This window comes from Bactrocera oleae, chromosome 2 (assembly GCF_042242935.1).
Source record: "Bactrocera oleae isolate idBacOlea1 chromosome 2, idBacOlea1, whole genome shotgun sequence".
NCBI classification, from domain to species: Eukaryota; Metazoa; Arthropoda; class Insecta; order Diptera; family Tephritidae; genus Bactrocera; species Bactrocera oleae.
This window is the reverse complement of record NC_091536.1, coordinates 36,881,198-36,895,674: the sequence shown is the minus strand read 5'-3', so window position 1 is coordinate 36,895,674 and position 14,477 is coordinate 36,881,198. Positions and strand designations below refer to the sequence as shown.

General features: G+C 33.5%; 1 long non-coding RNA gene across 1 annotated transcript; it reads right to left on the bottom strand.

Annotated features, from left to right (window-relative positions):
• Window positions 1-2,932: 2,932 nt before the first annotated feature.
• On the bottom strand, window positions 2,933-6,146 carry LOC138858870 (uncharacterized). Its single transcript, XR_011397894.1, has 3 exons — window positions 5,885-6,146; window positions 3,260-3,659; window positions 2,933-3,193 (listed from the first exon to the last, which is right to left on the bottom strand). It is a non-coding gene; the product is annotated as an uncharacterized lncRNA (long non-coding RNA).
• Window positions 6,147-14,477: the final 8,331 nt, after the last annotated feature.

Below are 14,477 nucleotides of genomic sequence, written 5' to 3'. Positions count from 1 at the left end.
ATTAAGTTTCACTCATAATAAATTAAGTTTTCAATTAAGTTTTTAAATATTGCAGTTTAGTGTTTTTAGTTATTCAAGGAGACAGCCGGAGTAAGTATTACAACATTAATATATTAGATTTGTTAATATTTGTGTAATGATTTTAAGGATGCCTAGAAGAAAGTGTGTTGCTGGTTGCGATTTGGAGGTACCGCTGTATCCCTTCCCATCAGAAGGGGAAGTTGTGAAAATTGTAATTCCGATATTATAAAATGTCTATTCATTAGAATTAGAACATATTTCTTAGTAAATGCTTTTAACAAAAAAGTGAAACAAAGTGATTTCAAAAACATTAAGTTCTTGTGTGTTACACATAAATAATCACGTCCGTTTGTCTGCCTATATGTGTCGGAATTTACATATATGTCTGTCAGTCTGAATTCTTTTACATTTGTCAAAATGTTTATCCGAAGACCGCATTAACCACCATAGTTACCTGGATCTATGATTTTGAAATGAGAATTTTTGTGATTAGGTTTGTACGCTTATTACATATTTTTTTGTTTTCTAAGTATTTTCGTGTACCTTCTCTTCACCACTATTCCTTTGATAGGGTTTTTTTTATTTAGTATTTCGCTGTGGGTGATTTAGAATATTTTGTAAATATTATTTATTACTTAGTAGTTTGTTTTGATTATTGTTATTGTTACTGAATAGTTCCTAATTTTTTATATATATTTTTGTTTTTGCTAAAATTATTACAAGTAGATTGTTTTCACTTATATTTGTTCATGAATACAATTGAATTGTACCTGATTTTTATATATTTATTTTCGTTTTTGTTCAAATCAAGTTGAATATTTCAACTTATATTGTTAATGTTATATTGTTAATGTAATTAATATTCATGAACCTGATTCATGTACCTGAATAATTGTTATGAAAAGTAGATTGTTTTAGAAGTGTATATATTATATGGGTGAATATAGGCCTCCTGGGGAACCGAACACCCAAAAAAGATCGGTAACGCGCCTATATTGCAACCTCAGAGGTGGTGAGGAAAAGCAGTAAATATATAATAATCTTTTGTTTCGAAAATATTATTGAAAGTTTTCATTATTATTTCCATTACAAATACATGTTCATAAACAAATTGTTAAACCAGAGAACTTAAAACAATGAGAAGGTGCAGGTTCGACAGCGAACAATTTGTAGGAATTTATCAAGGAGTTCACCACAGATGCACGAGAAACAAATAACATTTTTCGCTTTTATAACAGCGGTGAATCTGTACACATACGCTCTCTTAACATAACCAACCGACGAATATTGAAGAGAATATAATATGTGAGCAAAACTGGGCATATTGATATGCCATTTGAAATATATTCCCTTTTATTGAACTATTATTTATTATTTTTTAAATTATTTTATGTTAATTCATTTTTACTTTATTGTGAGTTATTAATAATAATTTAAAAATATTTTGATATAATATATTTCTTAAAATCATTCATTTACTTGACACAATTATGGAGTCACAAAAGTACAGAATTGTGTTTTGCCGTCGGCATTTCACATTCATGCTTCAATTTTTCTTTTCAAATGCATGTGTAAAAGTAATTATGTACGTAAATATGTACTTTCATATATTATGACATACATATCTTATGTCGTTTGCACATTTGTATGTATTTGTATGTATATATGTACACTCAATTCTTCATGTGAAATCTCCGTTGACACATTTTTTGCTTTTATGTCAAAGAGTCTATCTGTCGAAGGACTGACGCGACGACAAAGCGTCACAACATTGTGTTGTTGGTAGAAAATCCGAGAAGTGCCGAAAACTAACCGAACGCTCGCCGATTGTCATCGCTTCCCTTGCCGCTCTAACAGCTTTGCCCACAAATCATTGTAGGTATGTATGTATTTATATGAGCATGCATACATATTGACGAAGATTTTTGCGAGCCACGGAAAAATATTTTAGAATTGTGAAATATTTTAAATCGACAAAAGCTTTGTTGCCACTTTTGTCATTGATTTCTGTGTTTGCAGGGTTGTCACTTTTCTCTTCTAGAGGGAATATCAGAAATTTGTTCAATTTATGATTTTTAGCTTTTGCCATCGTCGCGAAAAGACGCTTGTAGGCAAACGCATGCTCGGGGAGATGTGTAAGGCGTTTGCTTTTATGAATGAAACGACTTAGCTTATTGCTTGTGCGCCAGCGTTCATGAATGAAAATGTTGTTGGTGTGCCATATTGATTTCTGGTGCTGATGCTATTTGAGACAATTGTTGTTTTTGTACAACAATGTTTGTATTTTGCCTATTGGCTGACGTACTTACATTTGTACGCTTCAATGTATGTAGATTTGTGTATGCATTACTTATTTTGGGCGGTCATATGCATATTTGTACATATAACTTACGTATAGAGCAGTGCGCTCACATGTATTTATTGATAATTGATAATATATTATTATATTATATAATATAACATATTGATGTACATACATAAATTATTAATTCTGTAAATATTGAAATTAGAAAATTATGAAAACAGTAAAATATCATTTTTTGCATAATCTTTCACATTTTATCAATGTAGCATTTGTGCAAAATAATAATAATTTATCAATTTTTCATCATAAAAATCGTTTATGTGGCAAAAAATAATCATGCATATGTGAAGTGGCATTTGTATTTCTTGTTTTCTCATTCATTTCATTTCATTTTTCTCTTTATATTGGTAGATACGTATTTTGTCAGAGAACGTTGTTAACATTCTCATTTCTGTTAAATAACAGCAAAACTGTACAGAAAGTGGTGAACTCCTTGATCTCAAATTTTCAGCAAACCAATCGAGCATCATACAAAATTCAATTTGCACCTTCTCATTGTTTTAAGTTCTCTGGTTAAACTATATCCTTTTATTTAAAACTCTGTGTCAAAAAAAGGCATATTCGATCAGCAATGACACCGATCGAACACACATGTATGTATATCATGTATTGATCTGATTTTTGTGTTGCCTATTATAAACAGAGAGCGTATATCATAGAGAAGGTTCATGGTGTGCCGATTATCAAAATGTTCTCCTTGATGGAGGGTTAACATTAGAGGATTTTACTACAAACAAATTTTAATCGGATCTCACCAGAGTTTTACTCCTGCCGACTCCAAAATAGCAGATTTGAGCATTTTGAGTGCTATGTAAGAAAAATAATGCTATTATTAATATTAAGAAATGTGCGCTTACAGATTTGTTTACTTACAATGCATAAAAATTCGCACGATGAAATTCATAGATTGCATATAAACATATTGTATAAACGTATAAAAAAAAGCCAAAAGGCTTACATGCGGCTGTAAAATCAATGCAAATTTCTGAGCATAATTTTCATACAATGCTCAGATCTACTTACGCGCCACCGTTAAAATTTCTCCTTCCTAACTAGCTGTGGTGAAATTCACTCATCGAAACTTGTTAGGTTTTGACAATTCACACGCTGGTCCGCAATTGAACCTTCTCTATAATATACGTTCCCTGTTTTGACACTTGACTGAATAAGGTGGGTATTGACGTTTAGAAATTGGCACGACTAGAATGGCCAGATTGTAATCCGACTAAAAATATAGGTGAATGGTGAGCTTTGTTGCCGCCGTTCAAGATCACTAATAAAAAAAGTAAAACAATGAAAATTAAAGAAAACTTAAAATTTAAATGTATTTGATGAAATGTTTTGGAAAGCAATGCTTCGATGTATTAATATTCAATATAAAATAATAAAAAACATTTATTAATTCAGAGCTAACACATTTAATTCACTTCGTAAAGTGTTCAGAAGAAGAAATCAGTTGTCTTAATGTATCAGTAAAAAAAACTTGCCACCCGAGCATGAGCGGCAGGGTCCGTTTGTGTTGCCTCGTTCAGATCGCCAACGAAAACCGGTTTTGGCGGCAAAAATAGTCTTCTTCTGAACATGCACATACATGGCTCATAACGTTTACACAGTTTCGCGTGTTCACAATGCAAGTTTTATATTTTATATTATTATTTATATTTATATTAAAATTTTAATATATTCAAAGATTTTGTGAATTTTTCACAGTGGTTTCAATCATTTTTTCCTCCAATGCAGATGTTGAGTTTTTTCCTTTATAGTAAAACAAGCTTTTCTTCGTTTTTTTTTGGCATTTTATAGAAAAACGTAGGAAAAACTGAAGAAATAATAAAGCAAAACCAATATTAAACATATTTTTTTTCAACAACACAATTTATTACAAATACATATATACTGCCGCGATTCATATTGAACGTGTGCGTTCAAAAGCGATCTAAGGCGCGATCATATTAACAACAACAAAAAAGTCCATTTATTGAGTTTTTCGAAAAGTTACTGGTACGTGTGACCGTCTAGATTGATAACATATTGCAAATACTAAAATAGGCACTGGCTGAATTTATAGATTGGTCATTCAGCCAAAAAGAGGCCGCACTAAGCACACTGATCAACCAACAGCAGATGAGCATAGCTCGCATAAATTTGCCCAATATTCAAACGAATACAAAATTGATATGTCAAATGATCGCGCAATCTCTAACACTTTAGAAAACTCCGTAAACCCACTATTACTCAACTAACCAAAGGTTTAGTTAATAATCCTCTTGACCCTTATTGAAGCGACCGTGGAATATTGTGGTTACAAAAGTTAAACCAAGAGCCGTAAGCCCCCTAAAACTAAAATACCAATAATATGCTGTATCAGATAATACAGTCACCCACAATGGTCTTTTAGATGCCTTGATATGACCGCTAAATGCTGCAAAAACGGGGATAGGTCTGAACTGTGAACAAGATGGAGTAAGGGGGACAGCAGGTTATGTTGAAACTGATGCTTTTAGAGGGAGCGTCAGACACCCATTATACATGGAAGCGGCACAAATACTACAATGAATATGAAGCTTTTACAGCTTAACCTAAACCATCGTCAAGCAGCACATGGCCTGTTAAAAAAATCTGAAGCAGATGCACTTGACCTTACTCAGTGAACCATATAGAAACGGTGATATTGCAAACTGGTCGACGACTTAGGAAATAAAGCGTCTGTATAGAAATTTAACCCTAACTCACCTCAAAACCCCTTACATTTGAAACGGCTTTGTTCGAGGAAAAGTTGCCTATAATAATATCTATTAAGATTTTTGGATTAAGATTTATGAAGAATTATCGTCTGTCTTGTGACTGATGTCCGAAGTGAAAGTAATATACTAATAGCTTGTGACTGCCAATAAAAAACACACATAGTATTTCTAAAGCTCTACTGAAAGATTTTGCTTCCCTTGATAATGAGCTATTAAATAAATACAAACAACATATCCGTTTTTAATAAAGGTGGACGACAGTCAGTGATACACCTGACTTTCGTTCATTCCAGTTTTGTTCGTAGATCTCAATGAGAAAAAGTGATAATTTTACGCACACATGCGGAAAAGTGACTATCGCGAACTAAAACATTTGACCCAGATCTCAGGCCTTTACATCCACTACTCTATCAGAGAATTTGCTGCCGGCTAATAGCTTCGCATCAATGTCCAATACGATATATAAAAGAAGGAAATTTTTTTCGCTTGGTACTCGGAAAAATAGGTTCTTAGACACTTTTAGGATAGTCTCTCCAAGTATTACTTCTTAATTGTACTCCTCCTTACAGTTTCTTTTTTTGTTTTTTTATTAACATAGAAAAATTAATTTATCGCTTCCAAATACTAGCAAAATTATCTCGTTTCATATATTTTGTAGGAAATTGATTGATCTACAAAAAATCTCTTTCGATATATTTTGTAGGAAATTGAATGATCTATGAAAAATCTCTTTCGATTTTTTAATAAATCTTACCGTCAGTGATGAATTTACGCAGAATTTTTGAGGCGAAAAAACGTTGAGACAATATATTTCAAAAATTGGTTCAGATTAGATTTTATGAACAATTTTCTATAGAATATATTATAATTCAATTATATAGGTAAGATGGTAATTTTTTAATAGATTAATTATAGTCCTTATCGAGTAATGTTCTTTACTTTCTGTTCCTTTAGTGAGATTAACAACACCCGTGTGTGAAGCATTTTGAAACTACTAAATCTAAATAACTTCTCAATTTGTTTTTAGTGTGAAAAGAATACCCTAGTATTGCATGTATTGAATATCATTTTGATATTTATTTAAAAGTATCAGAACATTTTTTGTGTATAAAAATAATTTTTCATGAAAAATACATCCCGTAATTTTCGATATTAAATTTTTTGAATCATCGAAATAATTGGTAAACAAATTTTATTTTCTACTTTGCAAGAACACCACAATTTCTTTACTATATCTACACATCGTTGGGAGATTTTAGTACAGCGTACAAATTTAAGAGTTAAGAGTCTTTCTCAAACTCGTTGGTCTGCTCGACATGATGCATGTTATGCATTAGAAAAAGAGTGGTCTGCAATAATGATGCACTGGAATTTATTGTCGAAAGTAGAGTTGAGAAACCGACTACGCGATCTGAAGCTACGAGATTGCAGTGAAAATTACAGCATTTAGAAACAGCAATCCAAGTCACCGTTTGAAATGTAATTTTAGATCGTTTCAATGCGTTTCAAAACAATTTCGATAAAGACGTTTTTGAGATAGTCTGGAGTGCGGCAGAGACACCAGGTGTAGACGCCGCCCACTTGGTATCCGTAGTGCGGAAAGCACTGATCGCAACATGCGAAGCAACTATTAGGACAACATACCGTAATAAACAAAAGCCAGTATATTAGTGGAACGAGGAAATAGCCACGCTAAGGAAACTTGGTCACTCATTCAGACGTCGCCTACTGCGTAACCAGAGTGGAGCAAACGAACTTGAGTTCAGTGAAACGTTTACAAGGCACAAGAAGCTCCTGAAGTCAGCGATTACCCGCAGCAAAAGAAACAGTTTCGGAAAGCTCTGTGATGAAGCGAACATAGACCCATGGGGAACTGCGTATATTGTAATTTGCATATCCCAATTTAAAAAGTCCCAGCAGCCTAATAGAGCATCCTTTATGAGAAGAGTAGGCGGGTCGTTAAGCCACGAAACGATGCTTCAGAATCACCATAGTTGGTCATTGAAGATGAAATGTTGACCACAGCTAAAAGAATAAGAAACAACAAAGCGCCTGGAATAGATGGCATACCCAACAGAGCCCTAAAGGACGCCATGAATATAAGACCCAGTTTGTGTGCTAAAGATGGAAAGGTGGCACAAAAAAGTATTGTGCGCTAATTACTCTGGACGTGAGAAATGCGTTCAATTCCGCAAAATGGGCATATATAATCAAAGCTCTATACGAAATACGCAGTCCTCAACATATCGTAAATATTATAATGAGCAGTGGCTAAACATATAGATGACCTCAGGCTCAAATGCAACGATTGCATAAATGGGTGCGCTAATGGTTTGCTACCATGAGTTTATAGCTGGCAGAGCAGAAAACGAAACACTTGCTCATAACCACAAGGAAGGTGGAAGAAAGGTTAACACTCACCATAGAAGAGTGGGAGATTACTTCACAGCCGCAGCTGAAGTATCTGGAAGTAATACTAGACCAAATTAAAATTTAAGGAACACCTGGCCTATACTTTCGGTAACGCAAACAAAATTTATAACGCCCTATCGAATGATGGTCAATAAAGGCTGCGTGTGGCCGGCGGTTTTTAATAGCAAAAGTAATGAGTTGCGTGATATTATATGCAGCACCGATATGGATACAAGCGCTAGATATAAAATCATATGCTAGACCAATAAACGTATTGCATACGCTCTCTGCAATCCGAGTAATAAGTGCTTTCAGAACGGTATCAAGTGATGCTGCTGAAGTATTAGCCGACATGCCGCATATTGGTATTCAGGGGATAAATTCGCGCGACTGTACCAGCTTTCAGTGCCGTCTTCAAAAGTAAAAGAAGAGGCGAGAACCAAGAGCCTAACAATGTGGCAGCAGCGGTAGCAAACCTCTTCTAAAAGATGATGTATCCACATACTGATTCCGGACATTCATTCGTGGATAGACAGGTGACATGGGGACCTGGATTTCCATCTAACCCAAATACTGAGTGAGCATGGATGCTTTAGAAAGTATTTCTTCAAAATTCATTATGATATTAGTCCGTATTGTCCAACGTGTACAGAATGCATAGAAGACTCCAAAGGCGTATTTTTTCAGTGCTCCCGTTTTTTAAATATTAGGAAAAAGTTAAAATCTACACTCGGTGGTAGTCTAACGGTGGAAACTTTGACAGCATATATGTGTCAGTCCTCTGTCAGCGAAGCGGCAGCTCTAATTATGACAAAACTGAGATACTTAGAATAAATTTTGAGTCAGTCAGTCCGTACCGTAGAGGAGACTTTAATGCCCTTTTCTCTCCTACTTAATCTGGTGGTTCCGTTGGAGACACATGAGTTGGTTAGGTTTAGCGGATTAAAGTTCCGCACTTCGGCTTTCGATGCTTTCCCCTACTATACAAAAAAAAAAAAAGGCCATACCGACATACTTGTGTACACACCGATCATTGTATAAATCTACAAGTAACAAATCCTAAGATTTTAACTAATACACATGCGAAAATATCCCACTTGGTACGGGTTGCCTCGAAAATTCTACTACTAAAATCACACTTGGTACGGGTTGCCAACCAATATTCTGCTACTTAAGTCACACTTTGTACGGGTTGCCAAACAATATTCTACTACTAAAACGTCCAAATGACAGAAATCTGCTATAGTGTGCTGCCGTGTTATGTTCTAAAATTTATAACTTTAAGAATGTTTTTATTCCATATTCAAATATTTTTTGGTTGTTTTAATTCCTAAAGATTAAATTTACATATTATTATTTAAATTAATATTTATTGTATTGAAATATTATTAAATGTTTCCAATTTTATCAAATATATTATTGTGTAACGGTTTGTAAATTCTATGAATTTCGTGCAACTGTGTGATGTCAAAAATCATTTCAACGGACATTTTTTTAAGCATAAGAAGCTTTGAAATAAATTAAGTTTCACTCATAATAAATTAAGTTTTCAATTAAGTTTTTAAATATTGCAGTTTAGTGTTTTTAGTTATTCAAGGAGACAGCCGGAGTAAGTATGACAACATTAATATATTAGATTTGTTAATATTTGTGTAATGATTTTAAGGATGCCTAGAAGAAAGTGTGTTGCTGGTTGCGATTTGGAGGTACCGCTGTATCCCTTCCCATCAGAAGGGGAAGTTGTGAAAATTGTAATTCCGATATTATAAAATGTCTATTCATTAGAATTAGAACATATTTCTTAGTAAATGCTTTTAACAAAAAAGTGAAACAAAGTGATTTCAAAAACATTAAGTTCTTGTGTGTTACACATAAATAATCACGTCCGTTTGTCTGCCTATATGTGTCGGAATTTACATATATGTCTGTCAGTCTGAATTCTTTTACATTTGTCAAAATGTTTATCCGAAGACCGCATTAACCACCATAGTTACCTGGATCTATGATTTTGAAATGAGAATTTTTGTGATTAGGTTTGTACGCTTATTACATATTTTTTTGTTTTCTAAGTATTTTCGTGTACCTTCTCTTCACCACTATTCCTTTGATAGGGTTTTTTTTATTTAGTATTTCGCTGTGGGTGATTTAGAATATTTTGTAAATATTATTTATTACTTAGTAGTTTGTTTTGATTATTGTTATTGTTACTGAATAGTTCCTAATTTTTTATATATATTTTTGTTTTTGCTAAAATTATTATAAGTAGATTGTTTTCACTTATATTTGTTCATGAATACAATTGAATTGTACCTGATTTTTATATATTTATTTTCGTTTTTGTTCAAATCAAGTTGAATAGTTCAACTTATATTGTTAATGTTATATTGTTAATGTAATTAATATTCATGAACCTGATTCATGTACCTGAATAATTGTTATGAAAAGTAGATTGTTTTAGAAGTGTATATATTATATGGGTGAATATAGGCCTCCTGGGGAACCGAACACCCAAAAAAGATCGGTAACGCGCCTATATTGCAACCTCAGAGGTGGTGAGGAAAAGCAGTAAATATATAATAATCTTTTGTTTCGAAAATATTATTGAAAGTTTTCATTATTATTTCCATTACAAATACATGTTCATAAACAAATTGTTAAACTACATCCTTTTATTTAAAACTCTGTGTCAAAAAAAGGCATATTCGATCAGCAATGACACCGATCGAACACACATGTATGTATATCATGTATTGATCTGATTTTTGTGTTGCCTATTATAAACAGAGAGCGTATATCATAGAGAAGGTTCATGGTGTGCCGATTATCAAAATGTTCTCCTTGATGGAGGGTTAACATTAGAGGATTTTACAACAAACAAATTTTAATCGGATCTCACCAGAGTTTTACTCCTGCCGACTCCAAAATAGCAGATTTGAGCATTTTGAGTGCTATGTAAGAAAAATAATGCTATTATTAATATTAAGAAATGTGCGCTTACAGATTTGTTTACTTACAATGCATAAAAATTCGCACGATGAAATTCATAGATTGCATATAAACATATTGTATAAACGTATAAAAAAAAGCCAAAAGGCTTACATGCGGCTGTAAAATCAATGCAAATTTCTGAGCATAATTTTCATACAATGCTCAGATCTACTTACGCGCCACCGTTAAAATTTCTCCTTCCTAACTAGCTGTGGTGAAATTCGCTCATCGAAACTTGTTAGGTTTTGACAATTCACACGCTGGTCCGCAATTGAACCTTCTCTATAATATACGTTCCCTGTTTTGACACTTGACTGAATAAGGTGGGTATTGACGTTTAGAAATTGGCACGACTAGAATGGCCAGATTGTAATCCGACTAAAAATATAGGTGAATGGTGAGCTTTGTTGCCGCCGTTCAAGATCACTAATAAAAAAAGTAAAACAACGAAAATTAAAGAAAACTTAAAATTTAAATGTATTTGATGAAATGTTTTGGAAAGCAATGCTTCGATGTATTAATATTCAATATAAAATAATAAAAAACATTTATTAATTCTGAGCTAACACATTTAATTCACTTCGTAAAGTGTTGAAAGTTGAGAAATCAGTTGTCTTAATGTATCAGTAAAAAAAGCGTGCCACCCGAGCATGAGCGGCAGGGTCCGTTTGTGTTGCCTCGTTCAGATCGCCAACGAAAACCGGTTTTGGCGGCAAAAATAGTCTTCTTCTGAACATGCACATACATGGCTCATAACGTTTACACAGTTTCGCGTGTTCACAATGCAAGTTTTATATTTTATATTATTATTTATATTTATATTAAAATTTTAATATATTCAAAGATTTTGTGAATTTTTCACAGTGGTTTCATTCATTTTTTCCTCCAATGCAGATGTTGAGTTTTTTCCTTTATAGTAAAACAAGCTTTTCTTCGTTTTTTTGGCATTTTATAGAAAAACGTAGGAAAAACTGAAGAAATAATAAAGCAAAACCAATATTAAACATATTTTTTTTCAACAACACAATTTATTACAAATACATATATACTGCCGCGATTCATATTGAACGTGTGCGTTCAAAAGCGATCTAAGGCGCGGTCTTACCAGTTCGAAAATTATGATCATATTAACAACAACAAAAAAGTGAATTTATTGAGTTTTTCGAAAAGTTACTGGTACGTGTGACCGTCTAGATTGATAACATATTGCAAATACTAAAATAGGCACTGGCTGAATTTAAAGATTGATCATTCAGCCAAAAAGAGGCCGCACTAAGCACACTGATCAACCAACAGCAGATGAGCATAACTCGCATAAATTTGCCTAATATTCAAACGAATACAAAATTGCTATGTCAAGCAAAGCGATTAATAATAGCAACTGATCGCGCAATCTCTAACACTTTAGAAAACTCCGTAAACCCACTATTACTCAACTAACCAAGGGTTTAGTTAATAATCCTCTTGACCCTTATTGAAGCGACCGTGGAATATTGTGGTTACAAAAGTTAAACCAAGAGCCGTAAGCCCCCTAAAACTAAAATACCAATAATATGCTGTATCAGATAATACAGTCACCCACAATGGTCTTTTAGATGCCTTGATATGACCGCTAAATGCTGCAAAAACGGGGATAGGTCTGAACTGTGAACAAGATGGAGTAAGGGGGACAGCAGGTTATGATGAAACTGATGCTTTTAGAGGGAGCGTCAGACACCCATTATACATGGAAGCGGCACAAATACTACAATGAATATGAAGCTTTTACAGCTTAACCTAAACCATCGTCAAGCAGCACATGGCCTGTTAAAAAAGTCTGAAGCAGATGCACTTGACCTTACTCAGTGAACCATATAGAAACGGTGATATTGCAAACTGGTCGACGACTTAGGAAATAAAGCGTCTGTATAGAAATTTAACCCTAACTCACCTCAAAACCCCTTACATTTCAAACGGCTTTGTTCGATTAAAAGTTGCCTATAATAATATCTATTAAGATTTTTGGATTAAGATTTATGAAGAATTATCGACTGTCTTGTGACTGATGTCCGAAGTGAAAGTAATATACTAATAGCTTGTGACTGCTAATAAAAAACACACATAGTATGGCTAAAGCCCTACTGAAAGATTTTGCTTCCCTTGATAATGAGCTATTAAATAAATACAAACAACATATCCGTTTTTAATAAAGGTGGACGCCAGTCAGTGGTTCACCTGACTTTCGTTCATTCCAGTTTTGTTCGTAGATCTCAATGAGAAAAAGTGATAATTTTACGCACACATGCGGGAAAGTGACTATCGCGAACTAAAACATTTGACCCAGATCTCAGGCCTTTACATCCACTACTCTATCAGAGAATTTGCTGCCGGCTAATAGCTTCGCATCAATGTCCAATACGATATATAAAAGAAGGACATTTTTTTCGCTTGGTACTCGGAAAAATAGGTTCTTAGACACTTTTAGGATAGTCTCTCCAAGTATTACTTCTTAATTGTACTCCTCCTTACAGTTTCATTTTTTGTTTTTTTATTACCATAGAAAAATTAATTTATCGCTTCCAAATACTTGCAAAATTATCTCGTTTCATATATTTTGTAGGAAATTGATTGATCTACAAAAAATCTCTTTCGATATATTTTGTAGGAAATTGAATGATCTATGAAAAATCTCTTTCGATTTTTTAATAAATCTTACCGTCAGTGATGAATTTACGCAGAATTTTTGAGGCGAAAAAACGTTGAGACAATATATTTCAAAAATTGGTTCAGATTAGATTTTATGAACAATTTTCTATAGAATATATTATAATTCAATTATATAGGTAAGATGGTAAGATTAATTATAGTCCTTATCGAGTAATGTTCTTTACTTTCTGTCCCTTTAGTGAGATTAACAACACCCGTGTGTGAAGCATTTTGAAATTATTGTACATATCACTAAACCACTTAAGCTACAATAACTAAATTCGCTAAGGACAAACCCTTTAAGAACACCTACCGATCGGTTTATCAAAACTACTAAAAGCGCACTAAATAAATGATGGGTTGAATCGGGTCAACACTTCCGGTAGCCCCCACATACCTAATATAAAGATTTTCGAACTTCCAGTCAAGTTATTATAACGAAATTGATCGAGTATATTTTTCTAATGACAATGTATCTTTGTGCCTAAAATGGATTAAATCGAGCAAAAACCTGCATTAGTCCCCATATGCTCGTAACTGATATTCAGGATTTTGAAACGTCCGTTCCTTTGCCCCCAAATATACCCTGTAGTATTATTTCCAACTTTCCACCTGACTTTAAACCATTCGGGACGGTCAAAATTAGTAATATTTTAATGAAATTAAGTAAACACGTTTTCTAAAATTATATTATCTCCTATCCCCTATATAAAAAATTCCGATCTTTTGTTTGACGTTTTTACATCAACTCGGTATATTAAATTTAGCCGCTTCGGTTGAGTTTACATCACATATTTTCATTTGAGGATGATTTTATTATAATTTTCGCTGGCGGGAAGTAAAATATAGTAATAAAACTAAGGGAGTCTATGACCTTCAAAGTAAGTTAATATGATACCAAATTTGATTGTAATCTGCACTTCTAATTTGGTCTCGATGCAAGTTTAAACGCAAAACCCCATCCAAACTGTGTCGAAAGTGAACAGCTCTTGGGTAGTGCCCGACTACATTCATTTTGTTTTATGAACTACCATTTTATAATCGTTTCCAGCGCACATGAGGGTGAGAGGGCAGAGCATGACGATTTGCACGCACCAACGGAGAAGATTTTCAACAATATTTGCATCAAATTAAAACGTAAAATGTCAGCATCTAGTGAGATTCAATTCCAAGCTTTGACACTCAGCTGTCCAATATTTTTGGGTTCCAATATATAACGGGTGTTTTTTATCGAGGCATAGAACTTTAAGTTGGCATTACTG